General features: G+C 49.1%; 1 non-coding gene and 1 pseudogene across 1 annotated transcript; one reads left to right on the top strand and one right to left on the bottom strand.

The window, feature by feature from the left end:
- Nucleotides 1-1,238: 1,238 nt before the first annotated feature.
- Nucleotides 1,239-6,049, bottom strand: LOC130841589 (40S ribosomal protein S24-like; annotated as a pseudogene).
- On the top strand, nt 4,261-4,367 carry LOC130842726 (U6 spliceosomal RNA). Its single transcript, XR_009050526.1, has one exon. It is a non-coding gene; the product is annotated as a U6 spliceosomal RNA (small nuclear RNA).
- Nucleotides 6,050-8,189: the final 2,140 nt, after the last annotated feature.

An 8,189-nucleotide genomic window follows, 5' to 3' on the forward strand; every position in this document is an offset into this window, starting at 1 on the left:
TAACACCCACCTTGTAGTAGAATATATATCAGTGTTTTCAGACGAGAATATACATTTTTTTTCAATGCGAAAGGCCGGTGAGGTGTTATTAGATATCGTTAAAACAATGATCTTTTCCAAGAACGGCAAAGACATTAGACTTAATTAGTTTCACATCACAGAGAAAAATGTCGGAGAAGGAAATTGGAGTCAGAATCCTCACATAAGTTCTGAGCACACTGGGCATATCTGAGCATAAGGGGAAGCTTCTCTCTCGCTGTCCAGGCAGACGTTTTATAGGGAGGGAAGAGATGTAGCTTGTGCAACTGGGTATTTCTTCTCAGCATGTTATTGTTCTTCAGGGTAGAACTCATTCTTCCTGCCTGTGGTCCTTGCTCTTGGCATGGCCTTTTTGTTTCTTTCTACACCTTAGCGCCCGTGAATGGCTTGAAAGTTGCTCTCTGTTATTTGGTTATTTAATCAGTATCATAACAATCGTGAAAATACTAAACAGCTGTATTGAAAGCGTATCACAGAGGAGGAAACTGGCTGTACCCTTTCCTGCACAAGACTCGATTCCCTATAGGGGCCACCAGCAGTTTCTGTAAAGGGCCAGTGAGTGAATATTTTAGGCTTTGAGGGCTATAGATCCTCCTCCTGGTTTCTCAGATCTGCCCTTGCAGGACGGAAGCAGCCACAGGCCATACATAAACAATAGGGCTTGGTTTTCTGTCATTAAAGCTTTATTTACAAAAACGGCAGCAGGTTGGATTCGGCTAGTGCCAGAGTTTAGGAACTCTGCCGTAGAGAGAAGCAAAGCCCTCCCATCCCCTTCCTCCCTCTTCTAATTTTTTTTTTTTTTTTTTTTTGGATGAGGAAATATAGACCACGTTAGAACCTGCAGGCTGTCTTTTGTTTCAGGGCCTGTAAAGTTGCAGATGCAGAAGGCAGAGAGGTAAGGAGCGTGAACGATCCGATTGAGTTGGATGTTGACAGTAGGGCTTGCTGGTGACTGTGGCTAACGGGAGAGTGAGTGGCTGCCCGAAGTGAAAGGGCTCTGAGAATATGCAAAGTCGCGTTGCACACGTAGATGGGGCTGGGGGGTAAATAAATGCGTGTGTGCCCACCCTCCGTCCCTGCGCTAGGATTTGCCTGGAAAGGAAAAAACGCCTGGGCGAACTAGGGTGCATGCTGGCGTTCTTTATCCAGCAAGCCCCAAGTCAGCCATTTAGCACAAAACTGAAATCAGAGAAGGCGTCTCACTGGCGGATGTTGCTTCCATCAATGAACGCCGAGGCGAGCCTTTCCTCCTTTGCCACCTCCTTCTCGTAGCTCTGCTCTGTCCCCTCCACACCCGCTGCCGTGTTGGTTCCATGTCTGCCAGAGTCCTCTGCGGTGACTCTCCCTGATGTCACTGATGGAAGCTGTGCTCTCAAAGTATGGGGGGTTCTTCTCATTTTCAAGATGCAGAGAACTTAACAATGCATTTATAGGAGGCTAGGAGAATTTTGTCCGGATGGAAACAGAATGACTGATGGATTAAAATATTCGAAGCAACCAGAGGACCCTGGCATTGTCTGTGAAATATATAATACAGTGCTCACCACATACGTATTGATGTTCCCCGAAATGTTCTCCCTTCCTCCGTGCTTCTCCGAACCCTCAGCCGCGTGGCATCCGTGTCAGCTGGGGCTAGAAGGGCATCCACACGTGGTTGATCAGTAGCCTCGCACAGATGCAACTATGCTTGGTTTTCTACAGCCAGCAGACAGCTGTGCATCTATTCAGATTCCAGGCTCACACACCCTGAACTTCAGCCCTGCCCCCCTCTCTGTATCCTCAGCCCAGATCTGGCTTCAGGCCTCTGGACCAATGTCCAGCTGCCTACCACGCACGTCCGCCTCAAAGTCAGGGTGTGGAAAAGAGAATTTGTCTTAGTCCCCAGCCCTGCTTCCCTATGGAGGGGTTGGGGGGACGGATCCAACAGTTACCTTGTGCAGTTTCTGGAGGATGCCCTCATTCCTTGCCGCACGGTCGCCTTCTCCGTCTGCAAAGCCTGCACCGTGCCATCTTCACCTCTCCCTGAGTCTGACCCTCCTGCCTCATTCTTTCACCCAGAAGGCCCCCTGCGATGACTTTGGGTCCCCTGGATAACCCAGGACCATCCCCCCATCTCGAGGTCTTTGCGACACGTAACGTGACGTAGTCACAGGTTCCAGAAAACAGGACGTGCGCGTTTTTATCCCACGCGCCACACTTCCCAAGCCCGGCATTCGTCCTTGATTGTCCTTACCTTTAATGTCCCTCGAGCGTGCTCTCTTCTCTCTGTCTGTGTTTGTGTCCACGGCCCTGGGCTTCGTCCGGTCTCAGCTCGTCCCACCGAGATTGCCACCGTAGCTTTCCTAACTCACGGTCCTTCTGCAGTGTACTTTCCATCCGGCTCTGACTCTTAACATTCCAGTCACTCTCTTCATTCTAACTTCCATCACTCTGCTGAGGGAAGGTCTCCCAAGGGACGCCCTTGGCCTTCTGTGTCCTAACTCTTCCCCTGCACCCTGAAAGCCGGCAGCCTCCAGCCTCACCTCCAGCCTCACCCACCAGCCTCCGCTGAGCTACACTGTCTCACACTCCTGTCTTTGTTTCTGCCTTTTCTTCTATCTGGACCACCCTTCCCACATGCTTAATCCAACTCCTCCTCTTTAAACAAAACTCCCTTCCATAGTTTGTCTTTACTAAACCTTACGGAACCCTCATCATTGAGCTGCCCCTTAGCTGCCACTACTCTGCCAACATCCTGACCACGCTGGCGGTCCTGATACCACGTTATGATTTGCTGTTTATTAGTCCCTTTCCACTTCTAGACTATCAAGTTACTCAAGGGAAGGTGGGCGTATTATTTGACTTTTTTTTCTTGTTGAAAGCCCTGGAGCCTCACACAGTGCCTGGCAGGCATGTAATAGGAAACTGACATTCAGTCTGTGCAACGACTAAATCTGTGACACAACAGATTGAAACGAGCAATTAACCGCATAACAGATTGAAACTAGAAATTAACCACATGAAAAGAAATGAGACCAAACAACATGTTACTAACGACTAAATCCATGAATTCGTCAACTAAGGTATGGTTTGATTTTTTTTTTTTTTTGGCCACGCCGCACAGCTTATAGGATCTTAGTTCCCCAACCAGGGATCAAACCTGGGCCCCCTGCAGCGAAAGCTCCACATCCTAACGAGTGGACCATCCGGGAATTCCCTCATCAATTAACTAATGCGTGCCCTTGTCAACTTGCTTCTCAGCCTTACCAGGGACAGAACCCATGGGGGAGGCACGTGCTTAATTAATTTTCACGTTTGCTTTCATTCATTTCTTCAACAACAAGTAGGGATAGAGCGACAGTGACAGACCCGCAATGGGCTGGGTTGTGGACTCTGTAACTAGAAATTCTCCCGTCCTTCGACTGGTGTCGAATGGCAGGCTTGGCCCACACCCTGGCTCCCCGTGCTGGTAGATGTCACGGCCACAATTGCTCTCGCTAGAAAGGTGGGGTATTTCCTTCACTCCTCTCTCGTCTTCGACACCAGGGCAGAATCAACCTCCAGGTACCATTCCTCCATCTCCTGAAAGTTCTTCAATCCACCCACCTCCCTCTATCACCATGACCACCACCCCCACCTAAACCACCTTGTTCATCCTCACAAAGGCGGCCTCCAGATCCACTCTGATGGATGTAAGAGATTCTGAAACCTGCAAATGCCATCCCTCTGCTCTTCTCCTGTTAGGCTTGAAGCACTTGTCACAGTGGCCCTATGACCCTGCACGACATGGGCTTCCGCTCTCATTCCAGCTTCATTGCATGGAATTCTCTCTCTCTCTCACACTCCCTTTGCCCCCAGGCCTGCAGTCAGGCTCTCAGCTTCCAAAGGGGCCAGCCTCTTCCTGCCTTGCGCTAGAGATAATTGGTCGGCTCGGGCACCATAACAAAATACCGTAGACTGGGCGGCTTCAACAGTAGAAGTTGATTTTCTCACAGCTCTGCAGGCTGGAACTCCAAGATCACGGTGCTGGATGACTTGGTTCCGGGTGAGGACTCTCTTCCTGGTTTGTAGATGGCTAGTGTCTTGCTGTGTCCTCACACAGTGGAAGGAGAGAAGGAGACAGCCCTGGTGTCTCTTCTTAGGAGGATATTAATCCCATCAAACCAGGACTCCACCCTTATGACTTCATTTAACCTCATTTACCTCCCTCAAGACCCCATGTCCAGATACAGTCACCCTGGGGTGCTCACTTCGGCCGCAACTATACTAAAATTGGGACAATCCAGGGAAGATTAGCCTGGCCCCTGCACAAGGATGACACACAAATTCATGAAGCTTTCCATATTTTTACTGGAAGCCGTAAGACAGCCCTGGCACCCTTGTGGACCCTCCTCTTTGAGGCTTGCATGCTTAAGGAGTCCAAATGACTAAGAAATTGAAAAAAAAAAAGACTGTCATTTGTACCATTCACACCTAAAGACTGAATTTTATCTGCTTTGAAAATGAACTTCCCTTGCTACACAGAAGTAACAACGTGGCGGTCAGTTTAGTATTTAGAAATCTATGGGTCACAGGGATGGTTTCACAATTTTCAGAGATTATGCATACTTCATGAATACTTTCGTACTGCTGCTTGCAGATATGCATCTCTAAGCTTGAAATATAGGTATGAACCGTGTGAAAAACAAACAAATACAGTCACATTGGGGGGACATAGAGACCCATAGGAATTTGGTGGGGTACAGTTTGTTCATAGCATGTAGCTTAGACAATTAGCTCACCAAATATCACACGCTCAGCTGTATTTCCTAGACTACCTTGTAAGGAGGTAGCACCGGGTGACAAGCTTTGCCTGATGAGCTGTGAGCAGAAGGCTCATGTGTCATTTCCAGGTGCAGGTGGTGAGTAACAAATACTGGTCCCCCTTTTCTCTCTTCCCAGGCATTTCTGGAGGTGTTTGTTCCAGATAATATAGCTCCAGGGCACAGGGAGACCCCATGACTCCCATCAGACTGTGATGTAAGAAATGGAGCTTTGTAGCAATTTGCTCCTGATATTTTATAGGTTTTTTGTTTGTTTGTTTTAAGGAATTTTTTAGCAGCATAACCTAGCTTACACTGACTAATACATGTCTCAAGGCTTTGGGCATGCTGACACCTCCACCCAGAATGTTTTTTGCTTCTCCTCCTCTTTTCCTCTCAGTTATTGTTTGGATCTAAAGTCACATTCTCTAGGTTTTTTTCCTCTGTCCTCCCACCCTGTTTTACTGCCCCAAAGTCTGCACCATGGGGGATGTCATTGCTCTTGTAACCATCTGCTTAGCTGGGTGCTATCTTCCCAGCTCCTAGCTCATTACCTGCACTTGCTTGACCCCTCATAATAAAGGTTCAATTTCTTAGTAGCATGTGCTCAGAAAATACCGAATGGGTGGATGCAGGAATGAATGAGGGAAGAAAACGTGGTGATTCTGTGATCTAACCACACATCTACTTGGACCCAAATGGGGAGAGCAGAGTCTTCACCTTCAAGTCAAGTCAGCACTTTCAAGGCCACAAAAGCCTCCAACCTGATTACAGGTAGACCCTTTTTTGCCTCTGACATGTGAAAGATCTTAGTTTATTAATCCTCTCATGAAAAATCTGTACAATCACCACACACACAGCCACTGTAGAGTCTTTACCATTCTTTGCTCCAGCACCAACCTTGGCCTTTGCCGTCCCCCTGGCTTTCTTCATTCTGTTCTTGCCTTCCTTTCGCTGTTTTCTTGAGATCCCTTTCTTCTCTACAGGCCATGTCTTGCAAGCCTGTGTTGTGATCCAAGGAATCGTAAATCACTCCAAAGCCAGGTGTCTTGCCACCACCCAAAAGGGTTCTGAACACAAATACAAAGATAGTCTTGTACACTTTAGCTAGTTTTTTTCCCGAATTTGTGTCTTAGGTACTGTTGCCTTCCCAGGGTGACCATTTGTTTCTACTGAAATAGTTGCTTGGTCATGAACTTCCTGGTCCGGATAGTTACTGTGTCCTTCATGAGGGCGGCTGGTCTTCAAGCAGCCAGGGAGAGCAAGGGCACTGGTCGGCCTTTTGAGGGATGGGATTTGGAAGGTGGAGGTCCCAATGAGAAATAAAAGGATGCCTTCCCTCTAAGCCGAGGGGAGGAGGAGACTCAGAACTTCCATCATTTCTGATCCTATGAAGAAAACCACTACATATGCACACAGCTTTATCACAATCACTATGACTATAATGTTTTCTTAGGTATCTATTACTAGCAAGGCAGGCAAATGGCACGCGTCTCTCACACTTCCCTCCATCACGGCGAAACCTCCGTGCGCGCATGCGTGTCATTCGGTGGGCTTGAATCAATATCCGTCGGAGATGAAACCGGCAGCTGTGTCACCGCCCGCTCCGCAGAGATCAAGCTTGGTGCCTCCTCCTCGGCCGACACACACACTGGGTCTCTCTTTGCTTTCGTGCCGTGTGGCCGGCGTGTCGCTGCCACCCGCACCGCCTTCTCCCCACCAACCGTGAGACCTCATGACGTCCTGGACACATTTCTTTGGTGTCTCACGGGGTCCCCCAAAGCGGAGATAATGCAGCCTGAATGTGTGCTCCGTACCGGAACGGCCCCCCCCCCCCCCCCCGCAGGGTTTGGCTGGCAGCTCCCCGAGCAAACCTTTTGTGTCTGTGTCCCTTTGATGGGCAGGCGCTGCGGATCCCTGGGACCCAGCTCCCAGAAAGGAAGTCAGCAGGGAAGCGAGACTGCGAAGCATCCTTCCAACTTGCAGGTAAAAAGCACAAATAAGAAGAGAATGAACTGGGACAAAGCTCCTGGCAAAGCTGATTACGTTTGGGAGAGAGAACAGTACCCAGTTATGGGGACAAAAGACCTGGTATTTCGCAGTCGGCCTAATTAGTTAGAGGAGGACCAGCCCAAGGGTAGTGGCCCTGCTTCGCAGTCCTGTTGCGGTGGGTTTTCATGTTTGTCCTGATGTCTGCGGCTGACACGCGATCCCGGATTGTTGATCCCAGAGCTCTCAGGGCGGGCGGGCGGGCGGGCCTGTGATCCCCGGGCGGTGTCACTCTATAAATAACAGGCTGTGCCCAGAATAGCAGACTTCCTCATTCCTCCTGCCAGAGATGACCTCTCAGCTCCTTGGTGGTAGGACAAGGTGAGAGCCACCAAAAGGTGACAGACAGGGGAAGAGGGACATCGTGTTGAGGGTTGAGCGGGTGCCCTCCCAGATTTATGTCCCTGGGAATCTCAGCACGGGACCTTCGTAGGAAATAGGGTCTTTTCAGATGTCATTAGTTAAAGATCTTGCTTGGAATTCATCCTCCGTTTAGGGTGGGCCCTCCATCCCATGACTGGTGTCCTTATAAGAGGAAGGAAAGGGAGGTTTGGACAGAAAGATACACAGAAAAGAAGACCAAGTGAAGACAGAGCCAGGGATTGGAGTGATGTGCCCACAAGCCAGCCAGCCAGCACCAAGGATCATAGCAGCCACCAGAAACAAGGACCCTCCCCTAGAGCCTTCAGAGGGAGTGCAGCCCTCCTGACACCTTGATTTTGGACTCCTGGCATCCACAACCGAGAGAGGATACACTCCTCTTATTTCCAGATATCCAGGTTGTGGTCACGAGTTGTGGCAGCCTCAGGAAACTCACACAAACCTCCATGCTGGCACTTTGATGACCCCAACACTTCTTTCCCAGGTCTTGGCCACAGACAACCTTGCAGACTAAAGAGCTGCAAGCACCACAGAGGCTGTTTTCTTTCTATTGAACTCTGTTTTCCTTGAAAATCACAAATATGGTCCGTACCCTACCACTGGGACGGTGCCAAAGGCCCTTGAATCTTTAAGCCATCGGCACAAAGACAGGGAAATAGAATCAGGGCTGGCAAGCGAGGAAGGTGGAACTGCTTCTCCTTTGGCTTCTCATTTGTTTTCTTTGCACGGGGAGAGAAATCAGATGATCGCATGCAGGACCCCAGGGTGAGAGCAGGTGATTAACAGCACAGAGCCGAAAATAAGCTTATCTTTCACACTGCCCTCTTGTTTTTTATTTTTTGGCACGGAACCATGTTGCGACAAAAACACGTTTAATTATTTCACACCTCGCACCTAAAGGTATGTGATTCCTTTGGAAGAAAAAAAAAAAAAAGGAAT

The sequence above is a fragment of the Hippopotamus amphibius genome, chromosome X (genome assembly GCF_030028045.1).
Source record: "Hippopotamus amphibius kiboko isolate mHipAmp2 chromosome X, mHipAmp2.hap2, whole genome shotgun sequence".
NCBI classification, from domain to species: Eukaryota; Metazoa; Chordata; class Mammalia; order Artiodactyla; family Hippopotamidae; genus Hippopotamus; species Hippopotamus amphibius.